The 24,729-nt window shown below is 36.3% G+C and overlaps 1 pseudogene; it reads right to left on the bottom strand.

Annotated features, from left to right (window-relative positions):
* Positions 1-24,729, bottom strand: part of LOC113120181 (calcium-binding mitochondrial carrier protein Aralar2-like) — a 40,227-nt pseudogene that overhangs the window by 13,499 nt on the left and 1,999 nt on the right.

Here is a 24,729-nt window from a genome sequence, read left to right as displayed (position 1 = left end):
GCAACTGTGAGATTAAGTCACGATTGTGAAAAACAAAGTTGCAATTTTTATATGAAGTTGCCATTTTGAGATATAAAGTAAGATATATATATAAGATTATATATATATAAGTTGCAATTTTAAGACAAAGTGAGACATTTTGACATATACTTAAAATTTTGGATAAAAAGCTGCAATTACGAGATATAAGTTCACAGGGGTAAAATATTAAGTCAGAATTCCAAGAAGAAAAATAAATACATTTGTGATATAAAAACTGCAAATAGGACACAAAGAAGCCACTGTTAGATACATATTCATGATTGTAAGATTAAAATTCACAATTGTGACAAATAAAGTATAAGTGAGCCTGCTGATGCCCAAGTCAAGAATGCAAGAATGCACAGTGCTTTGACAGGAGATCAAACAGAAAACAGATTCCCTTCTATTTCAATGGGCTGAGGCGAGGCACTGGCGGGTGGGAGAAACAGAGGGGTGTATTACTGAAGAGTTAAGGGCTTGGGTTTTAAGAGGCCACGCTGATGTGGTGAAGGCAGAGCACTTACTGTAAGCTTTATGGCTTTTTCTCGGGAGCCACGCCCAGAAGCTGCGGTACGAGGCCTATAATTAGAAAACAAGTTGATTAAAAAAGACAGGGGTAAGGAAAGCACGATTTTCCTCAATATAAAAGCTGCAGTGCTGTCTCCAATTCCCTATCATCCACACACTAATGAACACTATTGATGTGGAGTGTTTCAATATTGGAAACTTAACGGTACTACAAACTCTTTTACCCTTTAAAAACAGCCTTAACCAAAGTTTACACAGCCCTCAATTACAACGCAGATTTTTGGCTTAGACAAAAATAAACGAAATAATCTGATTTGAAATTGATGACCCGCCCCCGGCTGTAACAAACAAGCGCAGTAATGTGGGCATAGTATACGAGTGTAAATAGGCCACACAGATAGATGAATACAAACATTTCCTGCATGCATTGCCTACGGAGTGCATTCGTGTGTCTATACACAAGCAGATGAATTAGGAAAAAATAGTTTTCAAACGTAATCATCCGTTGCAATTCCTGTAAACAATTATTGTTCTTGCATGCTGCTGATTGTTTAGTGTTTGCCAGGATAATGACATCATCGGCTGTTGTCTTTACCAATTTCTAAGGATCTCATTTGTCAGTAAACAATCAGTGTGACTTTGCCTGAGCAAATTTGTGCCTCAAATAATAGTTAATATGCCCTGCATTAAGGGATCTGACAAGAAAAGATGAAAAAATATGCTAAAGATCGTTTAGAATAAAAATAAAATGAAATTAAATATAAAATTAAATATATTTTTTTCTTTTTACCTGCAATAATAGTTTAACCTAATTATCAAGCATTAGTCTTTTTTTTTTTTTTTTTTTTTTTTTTTTTTTTTTTTTTAGTTGCATTGAAAATCATGAGGCTCAATAATCTGCCATTTCACATCAAGATGGCAATTGTGTACTAAATGTACAGTAAACTTTGTGTTGGTCTTTAAGGTATTTTTTATGCATTCTAAAAAGCCTGGACTGCCCCCTTTCTTTGTTTAAAAACTATTTTTATGTAAAACAAAAGCACTTTAAATCTAGCGCGCTCTGTCATAAAGCACTGATACGCTCGGTCAAAACGAGAACTGATTTTTCATACCATCCCGTTATAATTCTGCAGGGGTGATGAAGATCTCAGCCTCTCTTTTGTCAGCTTTATGATTGACAAATACCAGTAGTTAGTGTTCTCAATGGAGGTCACATGGCAATTGTGCCTTGCAATCACAATTTGAATCTGTGACCTCACAGAATGCTTTAAAAACTCATGTTCCAGCTCTAAAAGCAGAGCAGATACTCATTATCTGAGCGCCATTGACCGCGTAGAGCATTCATGTTCTTCATTGTTAAGTTCCTGTGCTGGTATGTGCCCTTTCATGCTCTGCACATTGTCCCCTCAAGCAGCAAAGGTAGACTTAATCTCTTCAAAGCAGGTAAGGTCAGAGGGAAGATGACCTGCGCCTGGCTTTCATGAAAACGCTTTTTGTTGGTGCGTCACCGATGGCCTGGCTGCACGAAGCCACTGACCTCTGTAGAGGCCGAAGAAGCCCTCGTAGCATACGACCTTCTTGAAACAGTCATAGCTGTTCTTGTGCATCTCCAGTGAAGTCATCTCATCTGAATCAGGAGAGAAATGTGCACAGATCAAGCTCTACTTGCATGTGAAATGTCTAAAACCGTTCTAAACAAACATGTGTTATTATGAATTACAGATTGGTATTTTGGCCAGAGGCAATGGTTTAAAGTTAAAATGGTCAATTTGTTTCTTAAAGACATTGATTAAATACTTGTGGATTATTAGGATGTTTTTATAAGCTGTTTAGACTCTCATTCTGATGGCACCCATTCACTGCAGAGGATCCATCGGTGATGTAATGATACATTTCTCCAAATCTCTTCTGATGAAGAAACAAACTCATCTACATCTTGGATACCCTGAGAGTGAGTACATTTTCAGCAAATTTTCGTTTTTAGGTGAACTATTCAACTATTCAGAGATGTGCAGGCTAATGAAGGGGGACACATTGATGAAGGGCACATCAAACAACAACAAAAAAAGAATGAACGGAAAAAAAGTCAGGATATTTTGGAAGAAAACATCAGTCAATTCTTATCTTAACTTTGGGGTGGACACAAAGGGGATACAGCACCGACAGGCTTAATTAAAGAGTGAGTCGCCCTGCACTACCTCCTTATTACCTTGTCTCCTCTGAGAGAGCCAGACTGGAGCCAAACACAGGGCCAAGCACCACCTCCTTACATACACACAGTCCAACACACACACACCTCTGATCACTGACAGGTACAAAAGAATCCACCCAGGAGGTTCCCGTGGTGCATAACCTCATTAAACTGGAGAAATAGCCCCCTAAGAAGGCAATAGGGCAGGCTTTGTTTTTCTTTTTGTCCAGTCCTGCTGTCTCTCATGTGGAGGAGGGGCTGCTGCTGGTGTAGGCTCAGGTGAAGGAGTGGTGCACAATGATCTGTGACTGACTCACCTCCAGCCACAGAGCCCAGGGTGAACCTGTACGCCGACTCAGAGACCTGAAGCAGAACGGAGCGAGACACATCACCACCAGACTGCTGTGGACAGAAAAAACACAAAGAACTGCCACCATTATGCTTTTTAAAAATGTTGAGTTATCAGTCATATAAATGGTACTTAGATTATGAATGAAAAGTTGAAAAGCTGTTATCAAAAGCAAATAATGGCTTTTTTTTCTCAGAATACTAGACTAGAATAGAATAGAATAGAAACCCTTACGAAAGGAAAATATATTTACCAATATATTCCTTAAAATATATTGTGATATATTGTAATATATTATTTTCCCTTTTTATTTTCTAATATTTTATATATTTGAATACATTTAATAATATATTGATGATTCATTTATTATATAATATATTGCAAAATATACAAATGTTTGCCGCTTTCAATATATTGCAATATATTGGAGAAAATATATATATATAAGAATATGCCTAATATATTACATGATATTTTCCAATATACTGCAATATATTTTTGTTTCATAAGGGAAGACAGCACATTTTAATATGATATAATATAATATAATTGCACATAAATATAAAGAATGCGCATGTAGAAACTTCTGACTAAATGCTGACATAATTTCATTCAGCATTTTGTTAGTTTAATTACTGAGAAAAAGAAACATTAGGATTTTACAGCATAATAAAATACTTAATTTAGTTTGATCCAGTTTCCCCAGATAATGAGAAATGCTGCTTTTATCATAGTGTTCTTCGAGAGAAGCAGAAACCACAATCAAGTGGGTTCAATCAGTGCTCTAGCCACGGCTGTACCCCCACAGTTAGAGAGAGGCCAGCCAGAACCATCCAAGCGTTCCCCGCCAGAGATACAGTTGCCCTGCCTACCCGAGACCACCTGTCAGGAACCTCAAGGTAACTGCGCCCCCCTGCCAGACTCACTGAGGGGTTAAGGTTGTGGGATGAACTGTGTTGGGGGGAGTGGTGAGGGAGAGCTGGCCAGCAGCCCATAAGGCCAGACCACAGCCCAAAGCAGCTCATTGTGGTGGGACTGGCGTCTCTGTCCCAGGCCCCCGCTTCGTATGGCCCTGCACGGAGGAATAACTCAGCCCTCAATGTGTTTGGAAGCAGTACTTCTGATAAAATAAAGAAGGAATATCTAGGCACAGACACACTCTCTTTCTTTTCCCTATAGAGTCTTCAGGCCTTTCTGTCTGTTTTCATTTCCCCTCATCTCCCCATCAGACGTTGATAAGTTTCCCCCGACTGCTGGGCTTGCGTTTCATTTACAGCTTTTTATACGTGTGATGTGTGTGCTGATGACAGATTCAGATATTCTCTACTTTCACTGCTCTGGTCAAAGCGAAGACCAGAGCTCAGCAGTAGCTGACGGAAAAATCCAGAGGGGCTGGAAATGATGCGTCCAACAGAAGCACTTACTTATAAACACAAGTTCTCAAAACATATCTTTAACTTTAACAACCGAGACATTAAAAAACGAGTGAACCAATAACATCAATATAGGAGTTAAAATATTGCATTTAGATGTGATTTGGCGAGTTATCTAAGGATATAGAAGTCACATTTCTGCGATGACCAAACAAAGAAAAAAATAGAATAATGCACTACGGGTGTGTCCAAATCCGCTCGCTATTTCAGTTACAAGTGTGCTAACCAGAGAGTCAAAATCGTTCAATCACTGTCAAAGTAATTCATGTACAGGAAACATTCCCAGAATTGGTGATAAATTCCACTACATTCATTTATCAGAAATTCTGTCATGTCTGACTCTGACCAAGTTTCTGATAAATTTTTCTCAGAAAATCAGTACTGTAAATTCATGAAGAAAATGCCTAAAGAGATTTTATTTGTAACTATCTTCTGCTTATCTCCTTTATGTTAGCTATTTATTCATTTATACACTACTCTTCAAAAAGGTTTGCTGTCAGTTCAGTAAGGTTTTTTTTTTTTTTTTGGTGAAATAAATACTTTTATTCAGCAAGGGTGCATTAAATTGATCTAAAGTGACAGTAAGACATTTATAATGTTACAAAAGATTTATATTTCAAATGAATGCCGTTCTTTTGAACTCTCTTTTCATCCTAAAAATCCTGAAGAAAGCGTAGCAGTTTCCACAAAAATCTTAAACAGCACAACTGTTTTGAACTTTGACAATAAGAAGAAATGTTTCTAGAGCAGAAAATCAGCATTTTAGAATGATTTCTGAAGGATCATTTGACATTACTGGAGTAATGATGATGATGATGAAAATGTTGGCTTTTCCATCACATGAATAAATGATAAAATTGAATTAATTACAAAATAAATGCACTAATTAATTTTAAATTATATTAAAACAAGAAAATATTTTAAATTGTACTTTTTTAATTTATTTTTGAACTGCCTGTCTTGGTAGAAACCATACTGACATTAAAGTTTTGAGTATATGTTCACAATATACATCTATATTGCATGTGTTTAGTGGCTTTATTACATTTTGGATATGTTTGAATGTCATGATGCATGTGTTATCTGTCTGTCTTAAAAAATGCAGGAAAAGGAAAAGTGCATATTTTAATATAGCGTATCATTGTATCATAGTGTCCCAAACATATGTGGACCAAGGCCCAGTTTATACCAATGACTATAATCTTTAATAATTATAAGTTTATACTCCGAGTTTCTGAGGGGTGAGCAGTTTCTGTGAATCTCAGCAAGGTTGTAAGGAAGAGCTCCCTCCTCCAGAAGTGCAATCTTCTCAATGTCAACTAAACCAACACCTCTGTAAAAAACCCAAAACATGGGCAGGCATAAATAAACTGTCAAACTTTTTTTCTGCCTTTTCAGAACACAACATCTCAAAGATGTTTAAGGAAACGTGGTATAGTGAACCCTCGCAAGTAAAAACCTCCAACATCTTGACTCAAAGTGAGGTAGGTAATTGCAGTATCACGTTGCAAAGAAATAATAATGTCCAAAAAGCAACTCCTGATCACCATTTGAGACCTACCCAGTAGTGTCATGAGTCAGTTCATAGGTCGTGGCATCTGACTCTTCAAAAATGTTCATGTGATATCTTTGGTTTTGGAAAGAGGGGTTTAGCTCACCATGATTACACCGCTCTATGGCTCAGAGCAGATATTTTGGAAATATACTTCCATACTCATTACTGTTCTGGTAAGAACTTTGCAGCAGTTCCAGTAGTGTGGAAACATGTGTGCTGCTACATGCTGCAGGAAAGTTAGAACAAGCTGGACCGTGTTCAAAACCTCCCGCTGTACAATAATAGGAAGAGTCATGTATCATCGACTATGCAATTGCCAGAACAAGACTCAGAATAGAGAGACCAGAAAACTTTTCATATATAATTACAGAAGAGTCAAACAAAGCTGTTTTTAGATGGCGAGAGTGGCTAGAGGGCTCTGAAACACAGGCTGAGCTGAAGTATGTTATGGCTGAGCCTCGAACCCTCCTCTTGATGGGGAGAGGCTCTCAGACGATGATTCAGCAGGGCCCTCACCCTCTCGGCTCAGCTGGAACAAGATGTCCACTTCCATAGGGGTCACCTCACCTGGCCAAAATGATGAACTCCTCTGCAAAACAGGGAAAATACAGAATCATTTCATTAATGCTAAATATTCATTTATAGTAATCAACAAGCTTGTTTTACAAAAATACACAGTGGCCAGTTTTTTTTTTTTTTTGTTTTTTTTTCATTTATGCTTACTAAAATAAGTTTTACATTTGAATATATTTTAAAGTGTAATTTGTTCCTATGATGGCAAAGCTCAGTGTCACATGATCCTTTAGAAATCATTCTAACATGCTGATTTGTTGCTGATCAAAAACATCTCTTATTATTATCAATTTTGAAAAAAGTTGTACAGATTAATTTTTTTCAAGGAAACTGCTTAACATTTTGGCAGGATTCTCTAGAGAATAGAAATTTACAAAGAACAGTGCTCATTTGAAATAGAGTTTTTTTATAGCAATGTAAAATGCTTTACTGTTAACTTTTAATCAATTTAATGCATTTTGTTGAATAAAACTATTAATTTCTTAAAAAATATATACAAACTTTTAAACTGTGAGTGAATTTTTTAAACGAAAGTGAATTTCGTTTAAAGGAATAGTTCACCCCAAAAAGGAACATTTTGTCATCATTTACACACCATTATGTTGTTCCAAACCTATACAAGTTTATTTTTTATATGTTGAACACAAAAGATTATATTTTGAAGAACCAAACAGGTGTTGGTCCCTCATTGACTTCCACAGTTATGTAAAGAAATACTGAGGAAGTCAGTGGGGACAATCAACTGTTTGATTACCAGTATTCTTCAAAATATCTTCTTTTATGTTCAACAGAAGACAGAAACTCTTACTGGTTTGGAATGACATGAGGGTGAGTAAATGATGGCAAAATGTTCATTTTGGGATTAATTATTCCTTTAAGCAATACTTTGAAAAATATGACAATATAACTAAATAAAATATTAAAGCAAATGGCATCTGCAAACAAATGATGCAAAACCTTTTCTCAGAACTTTCATCAGTTTTTATCCAGCTGCTAGCAAGGTCATTTTCAGTGGATGCACTGAATATATTTTAGTCAGCGGGTGAATTACGTTTGAAAGTGAGCATTGCTGTGTCTCAGTCAATCAGAAGGGCAGAGCACTTGAAGTAAACACTCCGAAGTATGGTCGGACAGTACGGTCACATACAGCCTATATATTATAGAAAAAAATGCTACAAATATTTTCTACAAGTAATCCTTAGGTGCACAATAACAGTTGAGGTAAGATCTCAAATTACCTCCAAATGCATGAATGCCGCTCAGAATCACATGATCATAAACAGTAAAATTACTTCCTCAGTGGCCTTCACTAACAGCCTTGTAGAAGAGCTCTTAATGGAGGAATCCAGTTACATGCTTTCATTTAAAATGACCCTATATGTACAACACCCTGCGCCATCTTATATTAAAATAAAAATCACTTGATTTGAAGTTTTATTCATAGAGTATTACGAGCCAATTACATTTCAGTGTCACTGAGTAATCCCTACCGGATCACGTAGTAAATAATTAATTCAAATATTTAGTAAATTCTACCAGTTGGTTGTGTAGGTTAAGTGCAGAGTGGTAATGAGCAGAAGGAACACAGGCCGGTTAACAGTGGGATTCCCTCTGCACTGGTATAGAGTGACTAGCCTGAAAAAGGCAGCAAGTGTTCTTACACAGAGGCCTATTGAATGAAGGCCAGCTCAGCTTACCCCGGCCTTAAACACGCTGTGAAGTGTGAAGAACGCTCCAATCAAAGATCACGCAGGGCATCCGTCTCTTCAGCTCCCTCCAAAAACAAACACCAGCTACTGATAAGTGTGAAGAACATGCCGCCAAGAGCTTTCCACCTGCCAAAAATCATATTTGATTCTACAAAATCTTTGAGGTATCACAGCGGAAAAAGTAACTTGGGGAAATCACACAGAAGCGATGAAATAGGTGAGATGAAATTCTACTTTAGAATGGCTAGAAAAGCATTAAGATGATCCACATTAAATGTTTTTATACATTTGCAGGCTCTTTTTTTCAGTCTGTGTCCTTTATGCGGTGTAGCAAACCATGGCTTTTGCAATGACGAAACTATGCTTCGGCGTACTGCTCAAAACATACGGAACCAATCAGCTGTGGGTCAACAAGAGAAGTAGACATGGAAATTCGCACGCACAGGTCCCAGCGGAGCCCAATGGCGACCTACAGCCTCTGTGGGAACAGCAGCGGTAAATGTAGTCTCCCCACCCCTGGCCCGGTCTCCACAGGGCTGATAGCATCGAAGGCTGGGTGTGTACAGCAAGAGTGTGTGTCCAAGACGCAGAGCTCCATTGCAGCCAGACTATGAGGCTGTTTCACAGGTCAGCAGTTGGCCAGGTAGACAAAGACCAAGGGGTTTTTAAGGTTTTAGGTGCTTTGTTTTAAAAGCCCTCCTTGATGGGTTATTGACAAGTTTTTCAAAGTTATTTATCATCCTCTAATGAGCTAAACATGACTTATTACGACAGTAATATTACATATGTATTATGCAAAATGATTAAAAATATATATAGAAATAATGAAAATGAGTGTTAGTGAGTAAAAATCAGCAATTTAACATGTCATTATTATTATTTTTTAAGTTTATATAGTATATATATATTTTTTATTATTATTATTATTATTATTTATATATATATATATATATATATATATATGTGTGTGTGTGTGTGTGTGTGTGTGTGTGTGTGTGTGTGTGTGTGTGTGTGTGTGTGTAAAATGGAATTGGAAAAGAATTGAACTAACAAAAAACGGATTGATTTTGAAAATGGAAAGAATTTGAGAAATATGCAATTCAATATTTATTTATATTAAATTACACACATTATATATATATATATATATATATATATATATATATATATATATATATATATATATATATATATATATATATATATATATATATATATATATATATGTGTATGTGTATGTGTATGTGTGTTTGTGTGTTTGTGTGTGTGAGTGTGAGTGTGAGTGTGAGTGTGAGTGTGTGTGTGTGTGTGTGTGTGTGTGTGTGTGTGTGTGTGTGTGTGTGTGTTACATTACGCACATTCTAAAATACAAGTAATTATACTGCCCCAACAAACACAGAAAAGCAAACTTATAATCTCCAGCAATGCATTGTGGGTAATATTTTGTGTTTTTGGGGAACATAAAGACCTAATCTAGAGAGGCAAGGACAAAGTCTTAACAAGACAGGAATAAAACAAAAACATTACTAACCTTTAGTAACTTCCACATCTTTGCGGTCGCCTGCCAGGGTGGTGTAGGTCTTCCTAATGAGCTCCATGTTGTTTAGCAGAGAGTTGAAGCCATTAAAGTAGGAAAAGCTGACCTGATGTGACGTACTGCCACCGGCCGCCTGCAAAACTGGCAGACGCACACACAGACATTGGAACGAAGGCATCCTTTTACGAGGGACAGAGGTGATAAATAGCTGAGAATTCTATAGAGTGCCAAACATTAATCAAGCTAGAGTGCGCCGACATCTTTAGCACTTCCACCCCACAGAGCGCTAAATAAATACATGTGTTTCACAGAAAGGCACACTGGTAATTTCAGAGGGATTCAAGCTCCAGGGCCATTTCTAATTAAGCTGTTTTATGAGAAGAGGGACATATAAAGTGGAAAACTAACATGAGGTAAATCTTTAAATAGCATCTGACAGAATACTTGGTGTTAAATGTCACTTTGCCACTCTGATAGCAAAAGAAAATGGCGAAAAGAAAAGGCTGAAATATGCTGAAATAATAAGCATTTATGAAATGTACAATTTTTCAAAGATATCCAATAATTTCAGAGAATAGACGAAGTATGGTTTGGCTAAAATACTGCTTGTATAGTTTTCTTCAGGCCTAAGAGGGATTGGAAAGAAAAGCAAGAACAGATTGTCTCTCACTAGATGGCGCTGTGTGCTTTGCAGAACTGGTGGTGTCTACCTGAAGCCACAAAACAATCAGACCTGCTCTGAAGTTTCCTTAACCAAGATGTCATTTGTAAAATCTCTGCATAAACCTGCCCATAAAAAGTATAAACCTTCATGGAGATGGGATGAAATGTTTACACCTCCTGTCTTGTTTTGCAAGGCATCTAAATGAAAGGATTTGAGTGTATAGACTGGGTCTGACGAGCGCATTGTCTTTAATTTATTTCTAATGGCCTCGAAATTGTGTGTTTACAAACAGCTCCTAGAATCCCAAGGTTTATGGGGCACAAACCGTGGAGAAAATGACAGACTCCACTGAGTGAGTATAAAACAGACCACTCACACACACACCAAGCAAATAAATATCTCCCAGTGGTTTATGTGAAACAAAAGTCTATCACAAAACTGTCATACAGTACAACTACTGGCTGAAATAGCTAAAACATAAATAAAAATAAACAAACTCAATGCAACAAAGCATTCCTCCACAAACGGTGTGAGCACGTGGGGTCTGATGGTCACCATTATGTCCCTGAAGTCCAGAGCGGCGATGGTGCCTGTCCTGGCCTTGTCTCTGCTCGAAAATCCTGCACAATACATGTCAATCAGAATTCACAGAACGCTGAATAGGAGCGATTTGTACTGGAAAAATAAAACACACAGATATATTACATGCATGTGATTTTATGCATGTGATCCATTATGCACAGCTGGCCTTAATTATGTAAAAATGCTAATGTAAGTAATTTCTTTGAATGGTTAAAGCATCGGCAGAATATATATAAATATTAAATATAAGACTATAAAAGTAAATATAATGATTAAATGAACCCTGTGCTAAATCAAAATATGTGAAAATATTTATTTTATAAGGTTTATATGCATCAGTTATAATACAATTTGTTTTACTTAATCATAAATGCTATTTTATTATATTTGAAAATCAAAAAATGGTATTGATTATTTAAAAAATATATATTATTTTATATGTGAAAAATATAATGTAAATTAAAAAAGTATCAGTTCATACGCTCATGGTGTTTCAATGAAATAACTGCTTTATGTGTTTGCTGTTATTTATTTTCAATTCATTTATTTGCTTTACGACATCTGCTGGAAAGACGTTTGGAAAGGAAACTCTCATTTTGTTGATTGCGCAACTCTCATCTGAAACGGCTGCAGTATCACATCAGGAGACCTTCTTACACATCTCAGGCTTTTCAAGAGAGTCGTTTTTCTTTCTTCATGCATAATTGAGCCACCGCTCCAAAACGCTAGAAATATAGGTCTGCTTTATCTTCGTATAGAAGTAATGTCTGCTCACAAAACACTGTTAGAGGAAATGTCAAAGCTTTGAATGTCACACTCCATGCTAACCTATTTCTGATATTATAGAAATGTCACTGTCCTAATAAAAATACAGCGATTACACAGTTACAGACTGTTGCCGGTAATTTCACTATTATTAACCTATTTTTCACATCGGCATACTTACTTGAATATTTGCAAATCACATTAAAGCAAAGGCTGGAAAAACAAAGAAGCTGACTTCACATCTTACACTGTACATTCTGCGGTGCTTTTCGAAAACACACAAACAATGTTTTAAACGAGGAGGAAATGCCAGTAGCAGTGTAAATAAATAAAACAAGGGCAGAGGTAGAGCAAAATATTATCTGGCTACAGATTTTTCCCGTCTTGCATTGTGCCGCTCCAGCCACAAGCATGTGGAATTGCATAATTGTGGATCTGAACCTTACAGTTTACAGTTAGTCTCTTAAAACCTTAAATTACTGCAACTTGTGAGTGTTTCAAAAGCATGCTTTTTATTTAGGGAGGAGAAGAACTGAACCCCCGAAAGCCAATACTGAAACCACCAAGGCATTTATTGTGCCTTTAATTGTCTTTGGATTCAAATAAAAACATTTGATGAGCCACCTCTGTTTGGGTCAATTGTTTCAATTCAAGCGCTAGCATTAAAACAGCTGCTTAAAAATATCTGAGAAGTCTTAAAGATCTCATCATCTATTTTCAAGTAAAAAAAAAGAAAAATGCAGGATCTTAGACCTTTGGCTATGACTGTAATACCATTTCTGACAGCAGAGCCAGATTTCCGACATGTCATATTTGCAGGTGGTCATACTGACATGAAGTCAGTGTTGGAAAAGCATCCATTCATAAAGGAAAAAATCTGAATCTACAGCTTTTTTCTCATACGTACATGAAGCTGCTGGTTCATTTTTACAGTGCAGCGTGATATTGTATCAGTGCTGTAGTGGATAAAATCGAACAGTTAACACTGACCCGATTTTCAAATCACTCCAAACGACCATAAAAAAGTTGCCAATTCAAAGACGATGAAAATAAATTAAACAGGAAATGTTTTTTTTTTCATCGTTTTCAAGTTCCAAAAACAAAATTAATCCCGTCTTGGCCACAAACACAATATCAGCGTGTTTCTCGCAGTCTCCCAAAAACCCATCTGGTCCAAGTTAAGTTTAATATAAAAAGCTCATTCAGATATAGTGAGCGTAGATGCAAACTTGGCACAGCCGACCCCTCACACCCGCTCTGCCCACTCTCAGGTCTAGACGCTATATAGGAAAATGTCTTGCACACCACAAATACAAAAGGAATACTGCTATTCTTCTTGCAGGAGAAAACCTTTACCTGTTTTAAGGGAATCGCTAGACTGCACTGAGGTTACGTCACCTAATGAGAAACAAATGCTGGCATAGGAATATAACTCCAGTGTTTCATTAATGACTAACTAGGTCAATATGCCTCGTTGTGCTGTGGGAAACGGTGCCCAGAACTGTGTGTCAATCTAGGCGAGACCCAGCACAAAATATACCAAACAAGACATTACATCGATCTGAGCTCTGCGGCGGTGAAGGAACGTATGTGACAGGGATCGTATGAAGTGAACGTGTTTGGGCGTATGTGGCGGGAGAGGTGGGGTGCAAGTGGATCTGAGAGAAATTAGACAGCAGTCATACCCACCAGCAGAAACTGAGTGAACTCCCCGTAGTTAAGGTGTTTCTTCCTCTCGGCGCCAAAGTGGAGCTGAACAAATTCCGAGCTCCAGTTAAAGGGGATGTGCTGGTGTATAGTGGTCTGACCGAGAAACTTGTTTCACATCCTCTGAAATCAGAGATAAGCCTGACATCAGAAATGTCATTGTTGAGGATTGAGTTACAAAACGATGCATTGTTCGATTTGAGTACTGCCAAAACAAGGGTCTAAAAGTAAAACTCAAGTAAAAGAAATGCAAGGCATCAAACGGATTTTTTTGAACATGAAAATACACATAAAAAAAATATAAATTAAAATCATTATGTAATGTATTATATCAAATGAAGCACGTATATTTAAGATTTGGGACTTTTGTCAATTTTAGACATTGAAATTGACTCTTTATACAGAAATTCAAATTTTCTTGCTCTTGGATCGACTCAAATCATGAGGGAGAACTTCCCCTCAGGTTTTACACGAAACTGGAGTTCATCAAATAAAAAATAAAAATAGACATTTTGACATAAGTTCATTTTTCAATTCAACTGTTCACTCGTATGCTGATGATATAAATTGTAATAAAACATATTCATTCAATTAGAAAATAAAAGGCTAAACACAAGTGGCAAAATACGTCTTTGCAATGAAGATGACAATAAAAGCAAAGAAAAATGGGGTTGAAGGTTTTGCCGAGAAGCACTCCATATGGAGCGCTGGAGTTCCAACAGGTTTTTCCCATTTATGGCAAATGATATACAATAAGCAGTCATTTAGCAGATGCTTTTTATATTGCATTACAACAGAGTTCCACTATGGAGCTACTGCAGACCTTTATTTTATCAGTGTTTATGAACCTGTCAGCACTGCAAGTTTATTACCTCTAATTCACCTAATTGAAGTTGAAGGGGGAGGGTGGCATTCATTAATTAAAACCTAAATTTTCCAAACCCTTAAAAATATCCCTTCATAATATGACTTGCAATGACAGGGTTTATTAAATGGTGAAAAAAAGGCTGTTTAATGTAACAGCAAGAGACCTTTAATGCTTTTAATGACATTAAGAGGGTTATAAACGGGAGTCTCCTGTTCACTTTAACACAGAGCGGTATTTCATTTTCCTACCCTCTGTAGCACATCACTATAAAGTGACTTTGACATGACCATAATCTTAGTCAGAAGTTATTTGCTATTTATGTTGACGTGATTGCTGCAGTTGAAAAACAGGTGTATGAGACAAATACTGCCTATATGTTCTCATTACAGCTCAACCCAGATGTACCACTGACGACATGAACAACATGGGACCTTTTGAGAATGGCACAGAAACATCACCTCTAAATAACAGAGTCATTTCAATACAACTTATGCATATGTGCATGTATTATCTGATCTTATTCCCTATTGACTAAAACAGGTCTTTCTCTCCGCCTAGACACTTTGAGTAGTGCATTTGAAATGAGCTGATCTGACAGGTCTCACATACAAAAGGCAAATTAGACTATTTAAGTCAATCAGGGAAATTTAACACATGAGATACACACATGCATTCTTCTTGTGCCAAGTTCTTTTGCAACATGAGTATAACTACAAAAGCAACTTCTCATATTATTGGTGTATTACTATCCTTTGTTCTTAGTCTCGTCTGGAAGCAGATAACCACAATGAATGTAATGTGGAAGACTATGCTGATGTCCACTAAGGATTGTTTTTGAATATCTCTGGCAGTGGACGAATAAACCTGATTAAGAGTTTTACCTTTACTGATCCTGTAGTACTTCGCTAAGTGACAGGCATCTGTCGGTCTTAGCAAGCATTCAGATTAGACTACTAAACATTAACCCTTTGTTTTGAGGCCAGTGGCTGAACATAAGGTGTTTTGGAATTATACTTGATAGCCTCACTGATTTAGACATTCAGTTGGTCTGATTAGCCTACAGTTCAGGCCAAAACAAGGATATTCATGTAATGGAATTTAAAATTAATTTCTATGCTTGAAATTCTTAGAAATTCTAGTGATGAAAAAGGCAAACAAAAAAGCACAACAAAAGAACAAGAGAAAGCAAAGCAAAGATAAATAAAACATACAAACAAAAAAACAAGAAAAAAAATCAAAGAAAAAACAAAAAAGCAAAGCAAAGAAAAACAAAACAAAAAATCACAGCAAAACAAAACACACACAAAAAAACAAGACAAAGGCAAAAAAAGCAAAGAGAAAGACAAAACATAAAAGCAAAGCAAAGCAAAAGAAAAAACACAAAATAGAAAACAAGACAAAAAGCAAAGAAAAGAAAAGGAAAAAAAGGGATGCTTTTACATAAAGTGAAGTGCCTTATAAGGCTTTGAGTGACTTAGCCTTTATAAATCACTGCAAATGTAAATTAATAAAAGACTCCAATGTTCAAAAAACATTTACATTTACTATTACACAGCTTTTCTGCCAAGTTATAGAGTTAATTCTCATAACTGTAGCCTGTTTGACATTGTCAAACAACACAACAACTAGGCCCATTTATATGGTGGTGGTCCGTAACAGAGTAGCTGTACTTCGTTACTGTACTTAAGTACATTTTTGAAGTATCTGTACTTTACTAGAGTAGTTTTATTTTGAGTAACTTTTACTTTTAATTCACTACATTCCAGAGAGTAAGATCGTACTGTTTACTTCACTACATTTCATATAAAACATTTCACATGCTCCGACATGCAGAAGTGGTGTCTGGTTCAAGAACTAAAATATTCTTTTCAATTAACCTTTTAAATCTGTTCGTAAATCGCATCAAACAATCCGTTTACGAACTGGAATGATCCGATTGAAGCTGTTTTATAGTCGACAACTCACTGATTCAAATGAACCGTTTAGTGCAAGTCTCCAGTGAACTGAATTCACAAGTAAGAACCGGAAGGTCTTGTGAGCGCCTGTGCGTCTGATGTTGCTAAAAGTAAGTTATTAATTTCGAAATTTAGGATTAATTATTGCAACAGAAAATCATATTTAGGTCAAAACTGTCAGTTGTTTGTGAACTAAATCTGCTGTAAAGAGTGATCTATTCAAGTCCACTGAAATGCTTGAATGGAGACACATGAAGCAGTGTCTAAGTTTTAGGTAAAAAAAAAAAAACTTAAAATAACACAGATTAAATAAAATGACTCATGCATGTTCAAATTCCCTGCTGCCGTCCAAATATTTTTATTCAACCAGCTAGATCTGGGAGGAAAATAAAGCATGTGATATTCAGAACATGGTTACTACAGTAATTATCAAAGTGGGAAGTGATGCCCTCTGGGGGCATTTGACCAGGGGTGTTTTTACACACAAGGTTTGAGAAGGAAAAAATCATTATAAATTATATCAATATAATTATATTTTCCTTAAAAAGTTCTTCCTAACTTCAGCGCTTATTCTCATATCATATATAGCTGTGATGTTCTGCAAAACAACAAACTTCAAAAAACGTTTTCTTCCTGGTGAAAATCAGATGGTCATCTCTGTTTTCTCTCAGGTACATCACAGTGTAAGCTTCACAGTGAACCTTATTCTCGTCAACGTAGTCCATATCAACAATAAAAATATATCTTGACTCCATATAGTTGTTATTTTGGGAAAATCCCAGGTATTTTGAGCAGTAGGATTATAAAAAAATATGTGCTAATATAAAATTAAAGTAAGTAGCCTAAATAAAATTGCTAAATCTATCTTTCGGTACATAAACAATCGAGTACTTTTGTACTTTCAGTAAAATAGAAAAAAAAAGAGTAATTTTACTCGTACTGGATTAATATTTTATTATATGTATCTGTACTTTTACTCAAATACTTGATTTGTGTACTTGATTTGTCCACCAATGCAAACAGAACGAGTGCAATCACAGGTGGACATTTATGAACATTTTACAACGGCTTGAAACAAAGCTCATCCAATCAGAATATTGAGCTGGTTTTATGAAGAGTGTTATACACTCACCAAAAGTGGCAATTTCATTTCCAGTTTTGTCAAAGAGCTGGAAGGCAACCATGAGGAGAGCATCCGGAGTGCACAGCACCAACTCAAAAGCCAGAAACTCCTGGAAGGAGAGCAACCTGATGGAGACAAACAGACTTCCAGTCTACATATTGTGGACACTTCACTCCACCAGCCTGGCATTACATTATTGAATGATGAGAGGGTATCACTCACTGATTACTGCTTCTCGTCGCCAAACAAAAAAAGGTAGCACATATTTTCATTGTGAACACTTGACACTTGAGTGATTTGTTCAACTGTAATTATCAGCCTAAAATTATGATGTTCAAAACATCTAAACACACAGTCCAGCTTCGATTCTAGGCCCAGAGATTAAGTGAATGACAAAACAATTTGATATAACAGGCTATTCAATGATCCCGATCTTGATTGAAGTGCTTCCAATTTGACTGTCAAATGTCATTACCTTACTGAAAATGGGACCAGTTCATATAAGGCCCTCAGGATGGGAAGTCAGTATAAAATGTGATTGCAACAAGACATTCTGCAGAACAGTAAGGAAATGTTCAGGAAGTACTAGTATACACATACACTACTAGTCAAAAGGAGACTTTTATTTTTTTCTTCAACAACTTTTTATGTATAGGCTTATACTAAAATGAATATATAAACTTAAATATATAGTCAAAAAAGTCAAAAAAATGTAAATATTTTAAAATATTTTTCTAAATATATTTCTATACAAATTATATAATAAATGCAATAGAAATTGTATCTCTGTATTGATTTCTATACAAAACTATTTTTTTCTCTCAATGTAGAGTTGAACCAGAGTAAAAGAAAATGGTTTGCTATTAATCAGGTGTGCCCTAACTTATTCTGCATGTTTTGAGAAAGGGTTAGGAAGCCTTGTTATATTTCCACTATTATTAAATATATCAATTTTAAGATTATTTCATTAGTTCCTACATGTGTGCTCGTTTTACAGTAAGGATAAACAGGTGCTATTGTTCCAAAAATATTCAAGGAAACCTGCAGAAGGATTAAAAAAATTTTATCAATAAAGGGGAACACCACTACTTCTGCAAATGACTAAAAGTTTGAATCATAATGGAGAGCATGACATTTGCCGAACATGAGAAAACACAAACATGCACACTACCGCACACATACACACGTATCTACCTCATCAAATAAGCAATTTCAGCATTCATCGGAAACCCTGGGGACCATGCAATCTAGTCTTTATTTAAGCGCAGTTCAAAGTTGCCTCAACTCCATTATGAATTTCACAAATGGATACAGCAATTACTCGAGGTCACTGCTAACGAGCAGTCCCAATGCATGCATCTCTAATTTATTTCAATTTCCAGGGAGCAATGATTACATTTTCGTGGCCACTCTAATTAATTTTGTTACTGATGAAATTTAAAGGAACTGAGAATTTGCGCGCTTCCAGCATGCCAAATCAGCCACATTGTGGAGTCAAGAGTAATTGTTTTATTAACTAAGCTGACAGTAGGAGAACAGGAGCCTGCTGTTTCAGAGTGGGTGGAGAGCTACAAAGGCGATCCGCTGGGCCCAGGCGTCGATGATTAAAAACAAAAAGCAATGAGAAATGATACAGATGCTGCTGCTTTTACTAAAAGAAAAGTCTAGTAAAACTCAGCAAGTGATTAAAATGCATCTCCGACACCAGAAACCATTGGAAGGATATGATGGACTTCTAATCACCAGATGGTATTGCTTTCATTTCAGATCAGCTTGATGGTCACTGTAATTGATTTTGGGAGTGTATCTGCATTAAATACCCTTCTATCAACATGCACAAAAATGAGTTGTGCATGTAGTTTTCCCAGCACTATGCCAGACGTGAGGCTTATGATGGTTGATTAGCAGTTCCTTGACAACTAGAGAACAATTACGCTGGTACACAAACACGCCAAGATGCCATAGCCATGAAAAACAAACTAAACTGAAGCTCGAGTAATAAGGCCAATGCGAAACATCTTCCAACCATCAACTAAAATGGCACAGAACCAGAAGGGTAACATGGTGAATGCAAAAACTTTTCTCATATATGATACTGAAATGGTTTAATAATATGGGCAGTTCATGTGGAACTGTGTTTTTTCTAAACTCAAACTGAAAGACATTTTCAAACACACCACCATTCGGTTTGGGGTCAATAGCTTTTTTGATTATTATTATTTTTATTTAGCAAGGGCAAGTTAAATTGATCAAAAGTGACAGAAGAGACATTTCAAATGTTACAAAATATATATTTTTTTCTTAAAATAAATGCTGTTTTGTTCAACTTTGAATTATTAAAAAGTCCTGAAAAAATGCTTCACATTTCCCACAAAAATATGAAGCAGCACAACTGTTTCAAACACTGATAATAAGAAAAATTTATAGCTGAGCACCAAATCACATGAAGATTGGTGCCTGAAAATCCAGCTTTGCCATTACAGGAATACATTTCATTTTAAAATATATTAAAATATTATAGAAAACTGTTATTTTAAATTGCAAAAATATTTCACAATATTACAGTTTTTATTGTATTTTTCATTAATAGATGCATACTTGGTAGGCATAAGAGAGCCATTTCAAATTGTTTTAAACTCTTGATCTTACACTGCATTCATCAAAACTCTGTAGAGAGACATATAAACCAATAAATGTGTTGTTTATTTTGCATAGATCTGTAAAATCAATTTTCAATGTGTTATGCTAATCACACTAGGCATACCTTTTACAAATCATTTCCCAATATCTCCCAGCAGGTGCCACGCACCTTTAAATTGTGTTGTTTCTCAAAGAGAAAGGTGCTGGTAAACACTGTCCTTAGCAGAAACACTATTTACAGACTTATTATTTCAGTGGTTTAGCGTAGTAGCTTTTATCCGTGACAGGTGAAGAGAGAGCACCTTCAATAAGCTCTGGCCCTGTCATTGTCACTGACAGACGTGGATGCAGAGGGACGCAGGCTGGTTTAGTTTTCCCTGAGTGCATGCCTCAGACCAGCCTGAAACCACATGGGCACGGACTGCCATTTTCTCAGCATGCGCTCTTTACAAAGTTTTAACCCCCAAGAGGCTACGGAGTTTCACACTTGAGGAGTTTTTCCATCAGAAATGGAGAGGGGAGAAAAGATAGAGGGAGAGAAGGAGAGAATGTCTGGCAGATCTTTGAATCAGCAGGGAAGTCTACATGTGTTGAATGAATGATTCAGAACCGTTGGCAGGATGCCGCTCAAACAGGGCTGAGTGAATAAAGGAGAAGTGATTCAGTGCCTGATGGATGTCACCATATCACTTGATTTATTCCAGCTCAGGAGGAGGTAGAAAGTGCATCATGCTGTTTGCATCCATCTCATGAAACAGAGATAACCTGTGAATCATCTCAATCAGATGAAAACCTACCTCGGTTGTAAAACATGACGTGTTTCGAAAAAAAAAAGAAATGCACCCACACAAACAGATTTATTTATTTATTTATTTTTACGATTTTGAAAACATTTCAACATTATAATGAGCTTCATTTTGTACATACACTTATTTTTACAAATATGAAGCTCTGTAAGGGCTACGCTCCATCAAAATTCTGGGACGAAGGCCTCCAAAATGAACGTTTCTTCATTTGCAGCAGTCCACAGTCCTGACTGCTGCAAATGTGCGAATAATATTAAAAAAAGATCAACCAAAAAGTCAATGCTTACCAACATACTCTATGAAATTTGTTCCATAATCTTGATTAAATCAAACAACGCTCCTATATTTTTTTACTCAAAGCCTTGCAAATAAATAAAAAATGATGTTCAGAAAGAGAGCTCGAGCCATGATTCCATAATAGTTATCCGTTAATAGCTGAGATGCAGCAATTTATCCATCCTCAAAGTCGCACAAAGCATGAGAGCTGAATGGCACAGGCAATTACAGTGCGTGTGTACCTCTCCCGGTCTATGGCAGCCCTAATAATGTGTGCCGCATGACCACATGCACTCAGCGCAGAACGCGGCCCGGCTGGTTGCCGTGGTAACGCACAATCTTTTTGGACTTACGCTTGCGTATCATTGGCCATCATTATGTATCATTAAAAGCATACATATTAATGCAAAAAGGGGTTGAGCCGTGCTGCCTGAATGGAGCAGCACCTGAACAAAGTGTGGCGTGTTAAGATGTCTGACCCTTCATCCTAATGCAGGATTAAAAGCGGAAGATACCGCGGCATAATCCACATCCATTTCACAGCAAAGGCTTTGTTTATGAATCAAATGAAGTATACGCTGTAATTTACACAAGTCGTGAATTATTAATGAAAAACACAAATTCACTTGGTTATTGTCATTTAACAACAGTGAGAAATAAACAGAATTATTTAGGGGGCATTTTTGTTTTGTTTTTGGTAGCACAGTTTGATTTGTTTCCAAACTATAACCTGCTAAAGGCTCAAGTGTGACATAAAAATTTTACAGCAGCAATAGAAATAAATACTAACCCATCTTTGGTGTGGTCCACAACACCTGCCAGTAAACCAGTGGCCTCCTTGGTAAACTGTCTGTCTGTTTGTGCGTGAAGACACAAAGTCCTCTGAGGACATGAAGTGCTCTCTATTCTTCTCCACACTGGCAAACTGTGAAGGGAAGGGTTATTAAGAAAGTGTGGCAAAATACACCCCAATATTGCATTGTCACAAATATTCCAAATTAATATAATCAAAGAAAAATGACCTTCATAGTTAAAGGCAACATGGACAAACCATTGTACTATCATTCAGAAGGTACTTTCTACTCTTTATGGCAGGAAAGAATCTTTCCTAAGGAAAGAATAAGTTTGATTATTGAAAGAAATATTAAGCGTGTGTTAATTTGTTGCTGTTATATTCATTTAAGATGCTACTTAAAATACGTCATTCATGCAAAGTTCTTCTTGTGCATTTAAGGAACTCCACTTTGCATTATATTCATGTGAACTTACTATGAGTTCCATACAGTGCTCGATGGATTTTTAAATGAATCCTCAGGTTTTCTTTCTGTAATGAGAAATGTATTAAAGGGTTACATCCGACAGACGTATATGTCATTGACACCAGTGCTTAAATTTTGGGCTACAGCTCCCGTTCCTTCATTTCCAGAATTTCAGGGGAGATAAGCGATGACATACTGTACAAACTGTACCTTCAAGAAAATGGCCCTCTTTATCATTACCTGTAGAGACAAACACATTGTGAACTACATTCATAATGAATCTACATATACATATATGTATATATGTGTGTGTGTGTGTATATACATACATACATACATACATACATACATACATGGTGCAATCACTTAACATTATTTTAGGATTTAGTTTTTTTATAATGACATTCCAGTGGTAATACTGATCATATTATATGTACTAAGTGATATTATTATTATTAAAAACATCTTCTTTGTAAGGAACCCAAGCAAGCACTTGTAATGTCAAGCTCAACTTCAGCTCACTTCAAGAATGTTTAGCATCCTTTAAACCCCATGAGACCCATTCAAGCTCAGGCAGACGCTGGACAGTCTATCTGCAGGAGTTTGATGCTTCTTCCGAGCTCTCTGAAGTGCTCTTATTATGTCTCAGAGTCATTGAGAGACGCTAACATTCACCCAGGACATTAGTAGATTAACTAGCTCTGTGTCACATCGGCTGCTGTGCACTAAAGTTTATCAGTTAATCTCCAGTATCCTCCGATGACGTTTTCGGGATATATACGTATGCCTCACGATCAAATACTGAGCTCTTTTCGTCTGCAGAAAGCCTAGCTGTTTCTGTGCGAGAATAGCGCTTACCTTTGCTGTATGCTCAGCTAGCGCACAACTAGAGCAACAGGGCAACTTCTCGAGCTTGATGACGTTTCCATGGAGATCACGTGCGGGACAGCGTTCATAGGATCAGTAGAATGCCCCTTTCATTTTTATACATTGTATACCATAACAGTATTTTTTAATAACATTGATCATTCGTTAGTTATCACAAAAGCAGGGGTGATGATTGTTATTATTATTTTTTTAAGAGGCCGCTGTTTTGATTTGAGCAGATGTTATTTGTAATTTTCCTTAGAGATCTTCACAAATTTTCCACAAGAATGTACAAATATAAATCAATATTTAATTATTTCCTAATTCGAAAAATGTCAAAGAAACATATATTGTAGTATCACTTTAATATTTCAGCCTGTCATTCATTTCTATTAATCTCAGACAAAAAGCCTTTAATAACATCATCCTCTAGGTGATCTAGATGATCTATTCTATATAGTAGTATACAAATATCATCAATCATTAGCAGTTGATGAATTATGTGATGTTTTGTAGAATAAGCTTATTTCATAGCCTATAACTACTTTAAAACACTCACTCTATTAAATGAAACAGCAGAAACGGATGTGATCATATTAACTTCACAACTTCACATTCATGCTGCTGCTACTGAACAATGTTTTAGTGACTGATTGTGACCGAAATATGTTTTTGAAAATCTGGCATAAAAACATGTTCTTTCTTAAAAAGGTACTTAACTCAAAAAGTAATGTATAGCAGAAGGAATCAGACCCATGATGTGCTCGTGATGAAGAAATATGTTAAGCAATGGCAAATAACTGATGTTATGTCATCTAACGATTAATTCAAATGAAATACACTCTTTTGAGTTTTAATAAGCTAGTTATGAGTTATAAGTTGAAAATGACAAATATATTAAATTAAATAAATTGAGAGCTGGGTGACATATGGGTGAAATTCTAAATGATGAAAAATAAAAAAAACGTAACCCTGTTTTTCATCTTGGAAATGTAACAAGTCTTCCCCATTCTGTCTTCATATGCTTTTTTATTCAACCATCGACTGAGCAAAGAAAGAACAGTTATATTTTTCCTTGGTATAAAAACAATTTCAAAAGGAGGAAAGGGTTTCTGACAGGAGATGGTCTTCAGAAATAAAATGCATTTTGAGCTCAAAATAATTCAAAGGGTTTTTCTGGTGGCTTCTGGGATTCTTGAAGAACCAGTAGGAACCACAGTATTTTTCACAGCAGGCTTTCTCCAAAACTCAAATGGGCCTCACAGGGGAAATTCTCTTCCCCCAAATATCCATGGCACCAGCTCTATTTTTATTCAGAAAT

The sequence above is a fragment of the Carassius auratus genome, chromosome 19 (assembly GCF_003368295.1).
Source record: "Carassius auratus strain Wakin chromosome 19, ASM336829v1, whole genome shotgun sequence".
Taxonomy (NCBI): domain Eukaryota; kingdom Metazoa; phylum Chordata; class Actinopteri; order Cypriniformes; family Cyprinidae; genus Carassius; species Carassius auratus.
Note: the sequence above shows the minus strand (reverse complement) of the source record. Positions and strands in the feature narration are given on the sequence as shown.